Source organism: Eretmochelys imbricata, chromosome 4 (genome assembly GCF_965152235.1).
Source record: "Eretmochelys imbricata isolate rEreImb1 chromosome 4, rEreImb1.hap1, whole genome shotgun sequence".
In the NCBI taxonomy this organism is placed as follows: Eukaryota; Metazoa; Chordata; order Testudines; family Cheloniidae; genus Eretmochelys; species Eretmochelys imbricata.
The window spans coordinates 122496198-122515511 of record NC_135575.1 but is presented as its reverse complement, the minus strand read 5'-3'; positions in this window follow the sequence as shown (position 1 = coordinate 122515511).

The following is a 19314-nucleotide window of genomic DNA, read 5'->3' as shown; positions in this document are numbered from 1 at the left end:
CTTCAGTGCCTGGTGACTTCTGTAGTGTAGCCAGAGTTAACAGTGGCCACTGCTGTAGCACGGCTAGTGCAGATGCTCTAAGCTGATGGGAGAAAGTTCTCCAGTTGACTTTATTACTCTAGCCCCTGTGAGCTGCAGGAGAAGCCTCTTTTAGAAGTTTTTCAACAGCTTGTTAGCAGTTTGGAAATGGTTTTCCCCAGTTTATTCTTGGAGTGAGATACAGCACGCATGTAGGGCCTGTTTCCTGGTTTCTTACTGGTCAGGCCAAACTGGCTGTTTTAAAATTTCACAATGACAGCGGTGGCGGAGAGGGATGTGATGTGCTATTCTGGGCACTGAGTGTCACCTTCTTGCAGATTGACTACACCTTTTATAAATTGACTTGTAATCTGGACACTTTTCTGCTGACCCTGGTGTGTTAACAGTGTTTTGGGTGAACTTGGTGATGGTAGGAGAACACTTCAATCTTCCTGGACATTCTGTAACAGATTTGAAAGTAGCCATACTTGAACAAAAAAACTTCAGAAACAGACTTCAAAGAGAAACAGCAGAACTAAAATTCATTTGCAAATTTAACACCATTAATTTGGACTGGGAGTGGCTGGCTCATTACAAAAGCAGCTTTGCCTCTCCTTGAATTGACACCTCCCCATCTATTATTGGGAGTGGACTACATCCACCCTGATTAAATTGTCCCTGTCAACACTGGTTCTCCACTTGTGAGGTAACTCCCTTCCCTTCATGTGTCATTATATAGTGCCTGCATCTGTAATTTTCACTCCATGCATCTGAAGAAGTGGCGTTTTACCCACGAAAGCTTATGTCCAAATAAATCTGTTAGTCTTTAAGGTGCCACCGGGCTCCTTGTTGTTTTGCTGATGGTCATGCCTTGGTGATCCATGTGTAATGGTTGCTTAGGATTTGTTTATGTGGTCATTCACAGTGTTTATATGATTTTATGTTGAATAAACTTGTTTTTCATGTCATGTCTCTCTTTTTAAAATCCAGCTATGGAGCTCTTAAAAGGAAATCTAGTGTGAAAATAAGCAGCATTGTAAGACTACTCTGTAAACAGTAGCTCTTTGTGCAACATAGGCAGAACTGCACATATGCATGAGAGATCTGTGTTAGCATATAATCCAAACAGACAACTACAATGTTCATTTTACAAACAGAATAAAAAAATGTAAACCTAGTTAGCACTTGATTTTTCAAAGGTGTTATATTTAATTTTATGTTGTTTTCCCTTCGTTTTAACATCTTGTTAAAAAGGAAACTGTTTCTTCTATTACATTTACACAAAAGCAGCATGAAGAGAGGGAGTTACAGTGTAAACAAGACTTCTCCAAGCCAAGAAAGAGTGGTTATAAGTGAACTTAAATATCCTATTTTGAAATCTATTACCCCACCAACTCCCCCCATGAAATTTTAACAGACAATCTTTGTGAGATTTTTTTGCCAGACTTAGGAAGCTGGAAAGAATGGGGGCAGTCTGTTTACACAATGAAAAAGCACCAAACTAGTAGTAAATGCTATTTTCAAACCGCTAACCGAGTACTAAAAACAATGAAGAGACACACATGAATGTAAAAGCTTTGTTGGTTGCGAGCCGTCACTCAAGGTGCATTTTCCTGTATAGTTTTAAAGTAGCTAATAACACTGCTAACATTGTTACACTATTGTAACATTTAGTACTTATGTATTTGCTTTGTGTTTAAATGTAATAAGAAAGAAACATATCTTAGGCCATGTCTACACTAGCCCCTATGTCATCAAAACTTTTGTCACTCAGGGGTTGTGAAAAAAAATCACACAGACCAACATATGTTTTGCCGGCATAAGCGCTCGTGCGCATAGTGCTGTGTGTGTGGGAGTTGCTCTCCCACCAACGTAGCTATCGCTGCTCATTGATCTAGTTTTATTATATCAACAGGAGAGCTCTTACCCATTGGCAAAACGTGGCTACACGAGCGCTCTTACAGCAGCATAGCTGTATCGGTACAGCTGTGCCACTGTAAGCTTGTTAGTGTTGTAGACATGGCTTTAGAAGAACAGTAATCTTCCTTATGATGGGCCTACTCCTGCCTTGATAGAAGTCTAGCCATTGCCTTTAAAGGGAGCAAGATCAGGCCCAATGTGGGAGAGGGCTCAAGGCTGGGGCAGAGAGTTGCGGGGGGAGCGCTCCAGCTGCAGGTGCAAGCTCTGTGGTGGAGCTGGGGATGAGGGGATCAGGGCTGGGACAGAGGGTTGCCTGTCCCCCGGCTACGGCAGGTTCGGGCTGGGTTGGGGCCGGGGGGGCACTGAGGCAGGTCTGTGCTGGGGGAAAGGCATATCTCCCCGACGTAGCCCTGAGGGCCTATGTGGTGCTTAATAGGCAGCTGCGTGACCATGTGGCCGTGCAGCTTAGCGGGAGTTTAGCTGCCTGGGGAACCGCAGGCGTGGGTTTGGAGGCCTGCGATCCCTCACACTAACAGGGATATTGAAATAAGAGCAGAATAAAATTCTGATAATGTCAGAGTGAGTGAGTGTATCTGGGCTTTTTCTTGGAGGATGAGGCAGAGTTCTGGTTCATTGCCTCCTCTGTTAGGAGGATGAATGAGGAGATGTGGTCTACTCACTGACAACAGCCAATTCTATGTCTCCATGTCATCTGACCTGCTAGTGCGCTGGAATGAATGACCCAAAATCCATGGAAGCTAGTTAGCTGAGGCTTCATCCAGATGAGGCTGCAGTTGTGTTGATCAGCTGGGAAAGGGGAAAGAATTGGCTGTTATATAAATCTGCACCCTGACTTTGAGCAGAGTTTGGGAAAAGTAGGAGGATCTGCCATTTGTTGCAATTTACGGGATGTTAATACATCCTTGGCTGCTCTGGATGTTCAGGTGGCAGTTGTGCCCATGCATGCTTTTTGCCTGGTTGTGCTTGGTGAGTTGAGTTTGTTACACTGAACTTGCTGCTGTTGTCATGAAATGAAAGAAGCATGAACAAAGTGTGCTCTCTGTGAGGCTGTGCTATGAGACTGTGTGGAAGATGGAGCTAGAGCAGAATGAGGATGCCCTCTAACCAAGCAGTGTGTCATACAGACACCAGTCCTTATGACCAACACTTGAAAACTTATTTGCACCTAGGGGAAGTTGTTATTTTGCTTCGATCTATAAACCCCTAATGATTTAGGGCTCATTTACTTGAGAGCCTACCAGACACTAAGAAAAGCACTCAGCTGAACCATCTGAGTTAGAAGAAATAGAAACGTAAAGGTGGAAGTCATCCTGAACTGAAGGCACAACCACCCATGCTTGCAACAGGCTCGTATACTTGCCGAACAAAAGGAAGGATATGATGGAAACCTGTGAGACTCCATATGAAAGTACTAGAGAGTATTGTAGGTGCTCAGTACATCTACAAAAGAAAAATCTAAAAATTGAAATACCCAAAATTAGTGGGCACTTTGGAAAATCTGAGCCTAGTCCTTTCCATGCCTCATTTCCTCTGTCTACAAAATGGGCATATTATTGGTTACTTCACATTTATGTACAAACTTTCCTCTGCAGCTACCAAAACATCTTAAAAAGAAGTGAATAATGTGATTAGTGTTCATTATTATTACTCTTGTGATTGATTTCATTGACTCTAATAGGGCTGGGTAAGTGTTGCAGGATCTTGCTATACAATAGCTTCACCACTACATTACATGACAATATCATTGCTTGCCAAATTATTTTTTTAATCAAAGCAGCTTTTGAGATTTATATATGCAAAGGATGTCTCAACCAGCAATGCTGAAAAGTATGTTGTAATTATGGGATCAGATTTTCAAATTAGATGCACATACATTTGTGTACACTTATTTTATGACCTCTAAAATTGGGCATGCAACTCTCCTCGCATTTACAGGCATGTAAATTAGAAGTAACTTGCCTGAAGTCAATGGAGTTACATGGGATTAAAACTGGTATAAATGAAGGGATGGCCATCTCCTGGATTTGTGCAAACATATTGACTCTTTGCACTCATAGATTTGGTGGGCCCAAATATCGGCAAATGTAGCGGTGTGTGCCTAACTCTGAAAAACTGGCCCAGACTGTTTAAATGTCTGCTTATGTATTATTCTGGAAGTTGATGAAAGTAAATAAAAATGTCTTATAGATGAGACTGGTAACCCAGAAATGAACTTCTTATAGTGGAGACATAACCCTAACAAAATGGGTTTTATGGTAGAAATTGTCTGCTATATGCCAGCTGCCCTACCAGGTATTCCTATAAAATTTATTTCACCATCTTTGCAGAAGTTTGCTTTGCAATGTCTGGGTCTCATGGAAGACCATCTGTATGCCAAATGTTAATTTATTAGTTACGAGGAGACTTTCCATGTAGATGGAGGTATTGCAATACATCAGTAGTTTAAATCATTTGCATCTGTGTAAGTTAAGTTACAAAAATTAAATAACAGGCTAAAAATAATGGGGCTTTGCATAGGATTCAGCAATATTTAAAGAATAAAAAACCTTGTCCTCAAGTCACTGTAAAGAATATTTCTACTATAGAGAATGTGAAAAGGAAATTGCCCATGCACGGTGCCTTGTACTTCGCAGTCAGCAGTGTGAGGTAAATTGACAGCGGTTTATATAGCTAGAGTTTGTGGGAAAACTTTTGATTCCTACACTGTTCTAAAAGGTACACATGGAGGCCATATTTTCTTAGACGAGGTAGCGTCTGGCTTCAACCAGTTACATGTGAACCAGTTTATAATATTAAACTTATTTCTGAATAATGCCCGAAACTTTTGTTTCTGTTGAGTACTGAAAAGGAAGTCCATAGAAAACTGATAATTTTGAGTTTATATATAAATATCAGTCCTTGGTGAGATACTACAGTGAGATATAGAGAGGCCATATAAATAGACAATTGAAAAATGTGGTTTTCATCAGCCTATCTGATGTAAAATATGGTATTGCAAGTTGATCCCCTTAGCGTGGTGGGTTTTTTTATTTGTAGCTGGGCCCTATTTTTAAACAACAATGTACAAAGTAGCCTAAAGTGTTGGGAATCCTGTATCCCAGCACCCAGCAATACCAAAACCTCTCAAAAAGGAAATGGAAATATAAAGGCATGGTATATTTGTATGTGTAATTCATGATCAGCAAAGTACTTTAAGCATGTGAGTAGCCCATTCAAGTCTATGGGACTAATTGCATAGTTAAAATTAAGCGTGTCCTTAAATTCTTTGTTGCATCAGGTCAGATAACACATCTCAGTGGTGCAAAGGGCCTTGTGCAAGCTCCCTGGATTGGAGTTAATTTTACCCATAAAGTATATTAGTGTACATAACTCCAGTATCTCTATTTTGTTTTGTTGCCTTTCTGTGATGTATTTTAAGTATTGGAGAGTGTGCTATTTTTATTAATAATGTCACTTCTTATGAATAGTTTCATTTAAAGCTGAATAATATCCCCTATTTGAAGATGGCTTTATTTTGATTATCTTACTTACAGTACATGACCTTAGAAGCATAGAATACTTCTATTCTATTGAGGGACCTCAGGAGGTCATCTAGTCCAACCCCCTTCTCAAAGCAGGGCTAATCCCCAATTATTGCCCCAGATCCCTAAGTGGCCCCCTCAAGGATTGAACTTCCAACCCTGGGTTTAGGAGGCCAATGCTCAAACCGCTGAGCTATCCCTCCGCCTGCCCCCTTCTGAAAGGCTGTTTGTTTATTATTCTTCAAAATGAGAACAATTGCGGAGAATCATTCCTGTAGTTGTTTTAACTGTACTCCATTCAAAACAAAGCATTTTTTTTCTGAAAGATTAAGTGTTAAATATGGTTAGGATCTGGAGAGATGAAATTTGCAACTCTGTAGCATTTATAAGAAAGTACCGTTCATAAACACATCAAATTCATTCAAATCTAGACTGCCACATAGCTAGAGTTTAGTTTAGACAAGCATGTATTTACATGTTCTTTACAAGGAGGTATAATATGGGGAACAGCTGGAGTTTGTGTTAATCATTATGTATTAAAACAAGGATGAAATAAAGCTAAATTATAAGGGCATCAGACCCTTTCAGATATTTTTACACTGTCCCTGACATTATAGCATGATAATCAGGATCCGTAACATAAGAAAATAATCTGTATAACAAGGCCTTCTAGGAGGTGATGTGGCTCTCTCAGATACTTATATAGTCCTCATTACCATTGTATCTGAGCACCTCACAATCTTTGATCTGTTCATCCTCACAACACCCGTGGAAGTGCTGTTATCCACGTTTTACAGATAGGGAACTGAGCCACAGAGAGACTAAGCAATTTGCCTAAGGTCCCGAATCCCAGGCTAGCACCCTATCTGGTTGGCCAATGAACATCTATGCTATCTGTTAAGCTTAAACAGCTCCCTCAGCCTGAAAAGTGGGGCTACAAGGGTATTGAAGGCTTTTTGTGTAGGCCTTCTTTGATGGGGATGCGTTTCACCCCCAATTAATGGTTAACAATTAGCAATGTTCAGTGTTATACATATTTATAACTTTGTGAACGCTTAAGCGAATCACCTATCGAATGCTGCTTTGAGTTTTTGACTTAGAATTATAAGTTGCATACAGGGTCTTTAGTTAGGAAGGTAGGGAGGTCTAACCCAGCAATCTAGTTACAGCACATTCTACATGTGAATTGATTCTGGACTTGAGTCATGTACTCCTTGACAAGTGGGCTGGGAATACTACATAAGTAGCATATGTGCTCAATCTTTCAGATGATGAAAGTGCCTAATATTTTTCTTTTAAGCAACTTCACCTGGAGCCTTGAGATTGCTTGGTGGGAGCTGAGTCTATTCTCCTCTGTCAGAGGATGGCTGGCCAGCCATCTGATCCTACCTCTTTATCAACATTCTGACAAAGTCTTTTTTTTAAAAAAAAATCCAGTTAGTTTTGGACTAATTTGGAGAGTGCCTCTAGCCTGAAGAAAACTTTGTCTCATATTGCCTGAAGTGTCATGCCTTTTCATTGTGATTCTACACACTTTTGTGTGGCATGACAAGGAAGTTGTTTGCATGCTGTCAAAAAAAGTGCAGTAATAGGAAAGTTAAAGGATATCCACTTCACATAAATAATTATTACACATTATTTGTGCTCTGGTAGCTCCCAAAAGGGTTTGGGGCCCAGTCATGCTCGGTGTTACACAAATACTCTGGGTATGTCTTCACGACAGTTAGCTTGAGTCAACTATGCTTAGCTTTCTTGAGTTGGTCCAGTTCGACCGAGAGAGGACATTGCAAAATCACACTTCTAAGCTCCTGTGTCTGTATTGGTGCTGCACTCGCTGGTGTGCGACGCTGAAACTTCTGGGGGCACATCTCATGGTGCTATGCACTTCAGTAGGCTGAACAACACTCAGCAAATTCTTTGCTCATGAATTGTGGGAGAACTTGTCTGTTCTTTCCAGGCACATGGGGAATTGTGGGAAAGCACTGAAGGAATAGCACCACTGCGAGTGGCACTAGCCTGTTTGTGTCTACACTGCAAAGTGGTCATGTTAGTAGCTGAGAAATGGTGCTAACTAGGATGTTAGCGTGTAGACCTAACAGGCCAGCCAACTTGAGTTAAAAGCACGAGTTAAGGGGTTTTGTGTGTGGATGGGAGCTGAATTAGGGGCAATACTTGAGTTATAACTTCAGTTAACTTTGCAGTGAAGACATGGTTGTGTAGATTGTACTATGAGCAGTGCAGTTGTACATGTATTTGTTATGTTCCCTTGTATTCAGATGCTCTGCATAAAATTCTGCACTCATTTTCACTTACCCCAGTCTAAATCTGTAGAAATTATATTACATTTAAATTAATCTGGATTTTCACTGGTGTAACTGAGAGCAGATATTCTTCTTGTTTTTTCTCTGTCACTCAAAGGCATAAAAGCCAATGGCTTTTGGGCTCATGGCCCAAATCCTGAGTCTTTTAACTCAGTCCTTATTCAGGAAAACTCCCATAGGTAGCCTAGCCCATGTTATTCCCTTGCTGCCTTGCTGTATGGCTCTGTACTTTGCTGGCTGATCCTAATCACAATTGACTAAGTGCAGAAAGGTGTGGTGGACAGGGGCCAGAGGGTCTCTAGGCCTGCTTCAATCAGCTGCCTTGGCTGCTGCTCAGATACAGGATGACAGAGCCCCCACCACATGCTAAGATATTGAGAGGAGCTGCTTCTTTGACATCCTCTAGGGTCTGGGTGCCCTTGGGGAGGGGGCAGGGTTGAGTGGTCAGGCTGATACTATATGGCTGCTTTGGAGGCTTGGAACAGCCCTCAGGTCTGGATTTTGCCAAGGGGTTTGTGCCTTAGACTCTCTGTAGACCAGGACCAGTGTCAGCAGCGGAGAAGAAAACATGAGATAATGTTGAACATTCTGACGCTTCTGTAAATCATTTTTAATAGGAGGAACAGTTTACATATGTATGAAATGTAACAATGGCAATATAAATAGTGCTTCATTGACCTTTTCCTTGCATGATAAAAAAGGCTACTGTAGGAAAACATTGATCTGCTTATCTGACAAATTGGGAGAACATAAAGAAATGGATCTAGGGCCAATTCAACCAATTATGGAGTGAGGGGAACAGGTTATCTGCTACCATTCAATCTGTCCAGATATTATTGCAAAGTTTCAGTCACGAGGGAAAATAGAGACAGGGATATTTATAGGACTCAGTTCTATACACGTCTTTCTAAAACAACCATTCTTGTGGTATTCTATAGGACTCTTTATATAATGTTTTAAAAGCTTAGATTGCAAATATAAGAAAGTGTGCATGATACACTTTTTTCTAAGATCTCCCCACTCCTAATGTTAGTAAAGTTATTAATCAGTTTTGACTTTGAGAGAGTTATATGTGAAAACAGTTTCTTATTAATTATTTAAATATGACTGTGCAATGTAAATAGAGAGGAAAGGTGTATCAGAATGTAAAGGAATCTTTTCTCTTTGAGAGAGATTTGAATTGAGATGTTGGTTTTTTTTAATAAGTTCATAACTCTCATAAATATGTTACCTTAGCTTCCCAAAATAATACAGTCAGAAAAATTAGGGAAAGAAACCTTTCACATTGTAACAAGAGTGAAGTTTAAAGGGAAGCTGTTAATTTGTGCTGCTTTAGACTGAGTAGCTTCAAATAATTTAGTTTCTGGTAGAGCATCTTTTATGATTTTCTTAAGTTACAACGTATTAATTTCCCCCGTTGATGTTCATGAGGGACCTTTTCAGCAAGGGAGAAAATTCACCTTTTTTTGTGAGGTTTAGGTAGTGCTGGGTTCCGGGTCTTCCAAGCCTTGAGGCTGTTTTGAATATTTTATTTAAAGCCAGGTGTGGGCAGGTTGCAGACTACCTTCCTAGTCTTCCTCCTTGGAAGAAATGGGGGACTGCATCACTTTCTGAAGTGTGAAGGAGAATTTTGACACCCTCCATCAGTCTCTCTCAAGTGAGAATCTCTCTCATTTTCTCTCTCTCTCTCTTGGTTTTTCATAGATAATGAGTCTATCATCTCTCTCCACCCCCTCTTTCCTTGTTACAGATGGTATGAGCGTCACTGTTACTGTAGCTTAATGTGCTGCACAAATGTTGGGAGAGGGGAGGGAGGAAGACATCCTGAGTGGGGTGGGGGTGGAAGGATCAAGTTTTATGGAGCATGATGGGAACAATGGCACTCATTCTGAGGTCTTGGAAGGTCACTGAAGGTCCCTGGGCATGCATTTGTTTGTGTGTGTAATTTATATTATGTATATATGTTTGTTGTTTAGGGAGCAGTACCAGTATGGAAAGGGAAAATGCGGGCTGGGTGTTGTGCAGCAAGGTTGCTTTTCCTTTGACTTGTTAGAGCAGTGGTGGTCAACCTGCGGCAAACTATGCCCACTGGGAGCTGTGGGCGGCCATGCCTGCGAACGGTCAATGTAAACAAACTGTCTCCTGGCCCACCAACAGATTACCCTGATGGGCTGCAGGTTGCCCACCACTGTGTTAAGCTATGTATGTTTGCTCTTCAGCAGGTTATCAGAGCATGCCTTGCTTGGAAGGCCACAGAAATTCTGTGTTGGATAGGTCACTCTATAACAACACAACTGGAAGATGCAACAGCCAAGATTTATTAACCACACATGCAAAAGCTATTTGTGTGTGTATGTGTTCTATATCAACCACATTCAAGTATTGTGAACTGCTGAAATTACAGTAATGCCACCTTTGGCCTTAATGTTTATAATTATTTTCAAATGCAAGCAATAGCTACAGGTAGACTTACATTTGGTTCTCGCCCCTGGGGAAATACATTCCAAATATGTGTATTATCTCGTATCTTTATGGAATGTATTAGCTAGTTTGATTACAGTGCAGCTCTTTCTTTTTAAAGGCTAGAAAGTACCTAATGCAAAGAGAATGGTAAAGTTTAACAGTCCAGTAATGTTTCATGTTTTTTGTTTTTTTTTCTTCTGAAGTTTGACTTTAGGCTCAATAATTATGATCTCAATAGAGAAATGTTTCTGTAGCATGGAGATAGGACAACAGTCTATCAGACCTAATCTTTACATTTCAAGTATTTTTTAGTGATAATTAGGTTAAGTGGAGACTGGCCACATCTGAAACTGGGTGAGCAAATGTTACATCCGTGGATTGTGAGTGATTGTTCACATCACTGAATGTCACGGGAAAATAGATGAAGTCTGAGGAGCTAGTCCTCTAGATGAAAATTGATGCAGTGTAGTTTTTATTTCTAAGCCTTGTTTTCAAACGAAGTATAACTTGACCATATACTCAAGCCTCTTAGATAGGGAAATATTATTTATAATTGAAAATTCTTAAGCACTGAGATTAATTTAGTTATGCTATTATACAATTTACTGGAGAAAAAGCTAATATGTTTCGGCCAGTGTTGAGATGAGACCACAAAGAGAGAAGTCAGCATTTTTTAGCCGCTTGCTGTAAGCATATGAGATCCATACACAACCTGGAAAATTGGTGCAGAAAAAAGGTCCTTAAAGATTGAGAACAGAAGGCAAGGAGGATCTGGTGCTTGTAGTATATGAGGAGAGAGAAATGCATTTTGAAGAGTAGAAAGTTCTTTTGGTGTAACTCAGGACGGAGGTGCAGCACGTACCTAGTATATCCTGAAATTTGTTGCCTGTAGGTGTCAGTACTCACTCCCTTCTGAGTAATGATTTAAGTAAGAAAGCGGTGAGTTGATGTTAACATTGTTTGTTTAAAGGGCTACCACTTATAAAGAGACTAGGGCTTAGCATACTGCTGTCCTGTCTTACTTCTACATAATACAGATATTTTTCTGTAGCCAGGTGACAGACCTGGTTCTCTCCTTTCTTTTCTTTAACACAGTGATGCCAAACATGGTGACTAAATCCAAAATAACTATATGATTGCCAAACAGAGCAAAAATTGCTCATTTTCTTTTTAAGTACCAATTTGGAAGCAATCATTCTATAAAATAAATAAAATACTGTGTAAACATTGTGTTGTGGTCTCTTCCTCTTCTCCTGCTCCCCACAAATCTCCTTTCTCTCTACCTGATTTCCCTTTCCTTCAGTCTTTTTGTGTCAGTTTTCTTTTATTTATTGTTTTAATTCTCATCAAATATGAACTTAAACATCATGAGGAAACATTGTCTGGGGGCCAAAGCTATTAATGACTTGGCTACTGACTCACTCAATGAACTTTGGGAACTATATGCCTCCATATAGGATGATAATACAGTAGCTAACTTATCTTTGTAGAAATGTTTTAACTTTCGTGGATGAACTGCTAAAGCTGTAAGTCTTTGAAAGGAACGTCAGGTGCCAAACATTATTGTTACTCTTTTAAGTTTCAGTTCTTTCCTCCTTTTCTCTTATTCATCCAATTTTTCCCCCTTCTTACTCTTCATATCAATGTTTTATTTAATATATAGTATTACTCTGTACTTATTTCTATTATCCTATTCAAATCTGATTGTGCAGTCCTTACCGAAAGCAAAACTCCCACTGATTTTGTGCCTTTGATTACGACCTACAGGATTTTCCATGTTTTCAGCTATTCTTTTCAGTACAACCTCCCCCCTCGTCTTCCCTCTATCTCCATCACAAGACTGCAGTCTGCCCAAAAGCAGACTTTTTGGTCGCTCACAGAGCAACAATCAACCATCAGACAAAGTTCTTGTGGAATAAGTGCTGTCCGGTCCACCTCTCTCAATTTAGTCTGGAGTGGAAGTCACTTTCCATTCTATGGTGAAAATAGTTGGTTGTGGTAAGAGATCAGGAACTCCTACTTCAGCCATTGTTGGATTTTTCTGTACAGAAGACCATGTACCTAGAATAGGCTAGCAATCCCTGATTAGTGTAGCCTGAGTTTTGTGGTGGAAATAACAGACCAACCACTTAGAGGAAGTGGTTGGGCAAGCAGCTGTGTTAGGAAGGGACTTGGAGGAAGAGAGCAAATTGTTCTTGAGTTGTATTTTCTTTTGGTCCCCTTTATACTTCATTCTGTTGCTCTTCTTCCCATTCATTCTAATTGGTGCCTCACTCTTAAAAACTGGGATTTTAGCCATCCAGAGAAGCTGCCACCATGGAGTCATTCCAAATATCACTGCCCAATTGATTTATAAAATATTATCTAATTGAGTGTGGAAATAATACTTATAAGAAAGTACAATCACTACATGTCATGTTTTCTATCTCTCATCCTGTTCTATGTAGAATGCAACATCAATAGTTATGGCTTTTCGCCCTTGTTTAACAAGAAAACTTTCAGTGACATTTTTGGTTCAATTAGTTTTGGCAGACTAGATTTCTCTAAGTCAGACCCCACGCACTTGTGTAAACATGACAGACTTCAAACTGCTTTAAATACAATCACATTGTTACAAAAACAAAAAACAGAGATAATGACCAAGATTAAGATTCCATTTTTTTAATAAACATTTCATGCTGAAAGGTTGCAAAATTGCAATCACAAACCGCTCTCCACAATTCTTTCCTTGTCTCTGTTCTTTACCTTTCACCATCCGTGTTGCTCTTTCTTGTTCTCCTTTTTTTCTTTTTCTTTGCTAAAACTGCATTTTTCTTATTTTGCACCCAAGTCAGGGGTGATACTGGGCTTAAGTCACAGTGTTTAGAAAGTGCTGTGACATGTGACAATAGGAAGATGTAAAGTGAAATGTTAAAAATGATACTGACTCTCTTTAGGGACATGCACACTGAATATTAAACCAACTCTTGAAGTTTTCTCCAGGTAGCTCCCTAGAAACAGCTTGTCATATGCAGTGAATGTTTTAAAAAGAGAACAATGGAAAGACCAAAACACAGCAGCAAAATGAAGACCACACATGCTTCATGTATGTTTACTATAAATGTTTGTTTTATGGTATAACTGAAATAAGCAAAGAGAACCTTGTATGTGTAGACCAGGAAAACAAAAAATATGGGTTAGAACCGGTCTGCAGTTTATCTTTTTTTAAAAAGAATCCTCTTGATATTGTTTGTCAAACTTTCTTTCCTTGCAATTCCCCAGTGAAAAAAATCATTTTTACTCTTTGCTTGAAAGAAAAGATTTACCAAAAACTATACTTTTAAGAGGTGTAATTGAAACCAGGGAAAACTTCTTCTAGCAAGTGGGGTCAAAACAAACTCTCAGCACACTCTTAGATTTGGACAGACTGAAACTTATTAAAAGAAGCTTTCTGAAATTTACAAAATCTGTCACATTAAACTAACATCAGAAGCTATAATGAGTATATGTAGGGTTGGCAGAATTCAATTTAAAAAATAATTTTGATGGATAATATCAATGTTTATTTTTAAACTTTTATTTTTTCAATGTAAATTTTCACAATTGTGTAAATTATGGTGTTTAGGAATTTTTGTTTATTTTATTTAAATTTTCACAGTTGCACGAAATTATGGGGGAATCAGACAATTATTTAAGACTGTAGCTGTTGAGATTTAAAAATTTAGAGCTTGATATCTGTTAAAACACACATTTTCAACATCATATGTCAAAATACACAAAGTAAATATCCTTAAATCATACTCTAATAGTATGATTTAAGCATGCTCAAGTAGCATTTTTCTTACTTTGCCTATCTGTAAATTTTGATTATTATCAATGGAAATATTTTCATCAATTTATGTATGTACAATGAAATCTATGTTTACTGACATTAACTGATAAAAATCTAATCCTTCTAAACCATATTTATATCACATGCTTGACAGATTCATCTTTGTAACTCTGGCTTTCAATTCAGACAAAAAATTCAGTTATGTTGAATGTTATTGTTTGGCACGATGTTAATTCCAATTAAGTTACAGTTCTGGAATTCTTCAAATGCTACAAAGAAAAGGTATATGTAGAGTTAACCACTAGGGGTATACTTGTGGCATCTTAGAGACTAACAAATTTATTTGAGCATAAGCTTTTGTGGGATAAAGCCCACTTCATCAGATGCATGCAGAGGAAAATACAGTAGGAAGATATATAAATACATAGAACATGAAAAAATGGGGGTTGCCATACCAACTCTAACGAGAGTAATCTATTAAGGTGGGCTATTGTGAGCAGGAGAAAAAAAACATTTGTAGTGATAATCAGGATGGCCCATTTCAAATAGTTGACAAGAAGGTGTGAGTAACAGTAGGGGGAAAATTAGCAAGGGGAAATAGTTTTTAGTTTGTGTAATGACTCATCTATTCCCAGTCTTTATTCAAATCTAATTTAATGGTGTCCAGTTTGCAAACTAATTCCAGTTCTGCAGTTTCTTGTTGGAGTCTGTTTTTGAAGTTTGTTTTTTTTTTTGTTGAATAATTGCAACTTTTAGTCTGTAACTGAGTGTCCACAGAGGTTGAAGTGTTCTCCGACTGGTTTTTGAATGTTATAATTCTTGACACAATGTATACCTTCAAGTCAGCGGCACTGCTATGGGTACCCGCATGGCCCCACAGTATGCCAACATTTTTATGGCTGACTTAGAACAATGCTTACTTAGCTCTCGTCCCCTAACACCCCTACTCTACTTGCGCTACATTGATGACATCTTCATCATCTGGACCCACGGAAAAGAAGCCCTTGAGGATTCCACCATGATTTCAACAATTTCCATCCCGCCATCGACCTCAGCCTGGACCAGTCCACACAAGAGATCCACTTCCTGGACACTACAGTGCTAATAAGCGACGGACACATAAACACCACCCTATATCGGAAACCTACTGTCCGCTACACTTACCTACATGCCTCCAGCTTTCATCCAGACCACACCACACGATCCATTGTCTACAGCCAAGCTCTATGATACAACCGCATTTGCTCCAATCCCTCAGTCAGAGACAGATACCTACAAGAGCTCTATCAAGCATTCTTACAACTACAATATCCACCTGCTGAAGTGAAGAAACAGATTGACAGAACCAGAAGAGTACCCAGAAGTCACCTACGACAGGACAGGCCCAACAAAGAAAGTAACAGAATGCCACTAGCTTTCACCTTCAGTCCCCAACTAAAACCTCTCCAGCGCATCATCAAGGATCTACAACCTATCCTGAAGGATGATCCCTCACTCTCACAGATCTTGGGAGACAAGCCAGTCCTCGCTTACAGACAGCCCCCCAACCTGAAGCAAATACTCACCAGCCACCATACAGCACACAACAGTAACCCAGGAACCTACCCTTACAACAAAGCCCGGTGTCAACTCTGTCCACATATTTATTCAAGGGACACTATCATAGGACCTAATCACATCAGCCACACTATCAGAGGTTCATTCACTTGCACATCTACCGATGCGATATATGCCATCATGTGCCAGCAATGCCCCTCTGCCATATACCTTGGCCAAACCAGACAGTCTCTTTGCAAAAGAATAAATGGACACAACTCGGACGTCAAGAATTATAACATTCAAAAACCAGTTGAACACTTCAACCTCCCTGGACACTCAATTACCGACCTAAAAGTTGCAATTATTCGACAAAAAAACTTCAAAAACAGACTCCAACGAGAAACTGCAGAACTGGAATTAATTTGCAAACTGGACACCATTAAATTAGGCTTGAATAAAGACTGGGAATGGATGAGTCATTACACAAACTAAAAACTATATCCCCATGCTAATTTTCCCCCTACTGTTACTCACACTTTCTTGTCAACTGTTTGAAATGGCCATCCTGATTATCACTACAAATGTTTTTTTTTCTCCTGCTGATAATAGCCCACCTTAATTGATTACTGTCATTAGAGTTGGTATGGCAACCCCCATTTTTTCATGTTCTCTGTGTGTGTGTGTGTGTGTGTGTGTGTGTGTGTGTATATATATATATATAGATGTAGGAAGATAGATGGATAGATAGATATCTTCCTACTGTATTTTCTACTTCATGCATCTGATGAAGTGGGCTTTAGCCCACGAAAGCTTATGCTCAAATAAATTTCTTAATCTCTAAGGTGTACTCTAAGTACTCCTTGTTCTTTTTGCTGATACAAGACTAACAAGGCTACAACTCTGAAACCTGTCACTAGAGGTATGTCCTTACTACAGAGTTAACTCAGGGTCTTACTCAAGTGTTATCTCTAACCCAGGGGTAGTCAATTTATTTTTTGTCAAGGTCCGGACTCTAGAGAAACGTTCTTCGCACTGTATGTGCCCCTGTTCAAGGAACACATACAATGCTGTGTAATATACCCAGGGATTATATTTGTAGTGCATTAAATGAAAAATAAAATCAAAGCACTGTATAACCTAAAAATAAGCTCCGAGAAAGATGTAATAAATTACATCTGAGACTTTGAGAAAGTACTTAGATAAAATTTGAAACAGATGCAAATATTAGCATTAAAACACAACTTTTCATCTTTTATGATTCAAGTCTTTCCAATAAGAAATGTGCACCGACCTACATGTGTACTACACAAAAGAATCAAGAATAATTACTGTGAAGTGCCTTTTAAGACTAGTTTCACTACTGAAGAAGTAATTTTATACAGCAGTGCAAATTTAAAATGTGTGTGAATAAATACTGCTCGCCATCAGTTGGAAAAGTGGCAGGTCCTCTGCTGGACTAGGGCCTTGAAGTTTGGAGTGAGTTCAGTCAAGGCAAAACGGAGGCAATTGCACAGATGATTATCGGTCAGAACAGAGCAATTACGCAATTTAATGTTGTTCATTGTTGAGAATGCTGACTCACGCATGTATGTCGAGCCAAACATAGTCAAATTGTTAAATGTCACCTTCCTCAAGCGTGACTACATGGAGTCCAGCACAAAGGTTGTCGAAAAAGTTTCTGATGTAGTTTCAGTGTGCCTCAAATTAAGCACTTCATCCTCTTGTAAATCAGTAAGGTCCAGCTGTAGTTTTGCTTTTTCGGCATTTGGAAAGGATGCTTTTGCTTGATCACTCCAAGTGCCATTTGTTTGTATCACGAATGGGTTCATTACAAACAGGAAGATGTCTTTTACACTTTCAAATTCTTGGAACCTCTGCTGGAAGTTTTTGAAGAAGCCTGTCCAGAGACGATGCCATCTGAGTCACATCTGCAGTGTCCTGGCAACTTAGTAGCCTTGGGAAATTCAGCATCTCCCCAGTTTCCAAATCACTTTTCAGGAGACTCAGTTTGTTTTGAAATGAGATGACGCTGCTGTGGAGAGCCACTACATTGAGATTTTGCCCCTGTAGCTTTAAGTTGAAATAATTTAATTGACCTGTTAAATCAACATGGAAGGCCAAGATGATCATGCTTGTGGCATCCCTCAAAAAAGGGTGTAGCTCTTCTGCCTTTTTCCCTGGAATGTTATGTAGATATTCTGCCAACATGAACTCTAATTTCCCACTGCCTTTTTAGTACTTGCCCTCTGCTCAACCAGCGGATGTCATTATGAACCAACAGGTCACCGTAATGGGCAAATACTTCTGAAAGAAAGCTTTTGAACTGTCTGTGTTGCAGTGATAACTTGGACCAAAGGAAGTTGACAAGTTTATTCACCACTGACATTACATCAGCATACTCATCGCTAAGCTTCGCACAAAGTGCGGTTTGATGGATCACACAGAGATAGGAAATCACATTGGGGTTCCGATCTTGCAGACATTTCACAAGCCCTCGGTGACTACCGATCATGGCAAGAGCACCAGCACTGAGTCATGTCAAAAAGTTCGTTAGACAAAACAGTTTAAACAGAATTAAACAAATTCTCACCTGTTGTGTGATTGTTCTGTGGTATAAGGGACAACAAATCCTCTCCAAATTTCTTTTCATCAAAAAACAAAACAAAAACAAAAAAACCCCAGCAAAGAACAGACATACAGCAGTAGCTGCTCTGTGTCCCTGATATCACAGGATTCAGTCCACTGCCATGGAAAATTTTCCAATTTTCAGTTTCTCACACAACTGCTTGAAAATGCCCTGTGCCATCATCTCAGCGTGCCTAACAGTCGTCATATCTGGGAGTGGCAGTTGTCTGAAGGCATCATCAACGCCCCCCACAAAAAAGGTATCAGCTATAGTAACCATGCACTGCTTAATAATGTCTGCATATGTATAAAAGGTTTCCTGTGTTTTGCTGTTACCCACACACACCTTAATGAAACTTCAGTTGCCTTTTCCTGAACACAAGTAGCCTTTTAAATTATAATTGTGCTCTGAAAAGATGCATCCTTTAATGAAGCACTCTTGTCAGATTTTAAACTGGAGTCCAGTTGATATTTGTGATCAAAGTCCATGTGCTTCGTTTTGTAGTGCTGTTTGATGTTCCCACTTTTAACAGCAGCCACAGTCTCTGTACAAATTAAACCTACAGTACTTGTTGACCCTTTGGATGTTGTGGTAAAATAAAACAGTAAGCATTTCTTCTTTAAATGAACACGTTTTGGTGTCAACTTTCCTTTTATTTTTTTTTTTGCTGCCATGTTTAAACACAGTGCCGTTAAACGTCAAAAGCGCCGGAGGTTCACCTTTGCTCCTCCTTCAGTTCCTGGGGCTCTTCACTCCCCTTACCCCAATCAGGCCAGGGAGAGGGGGTGCAGGGAGGGAGAAGAGTCAAGGGAGAGGCACAAGAGCCACCCCCTTGTCACAGGAGTAAAGGAAAGGGAAGAGCAGAGCTGCAGCAAGCCAATGAACTCTTCCTTCTCCTTCCTGTCTCCTGTAAGGATGGTGCCTGCTGAGGGGCTGGGGCAGAGAGCACCGCCTGCTTCCGGCAGCGGCCCTGATTGGCTGCTCTTTCCCTTACTGCCAAGCAGAGGAGGTTTCTGCAAGACAGACAGGAAATACGCACCCCTCGGCAGCTTAGGTGGAATTGTGGACATTTTA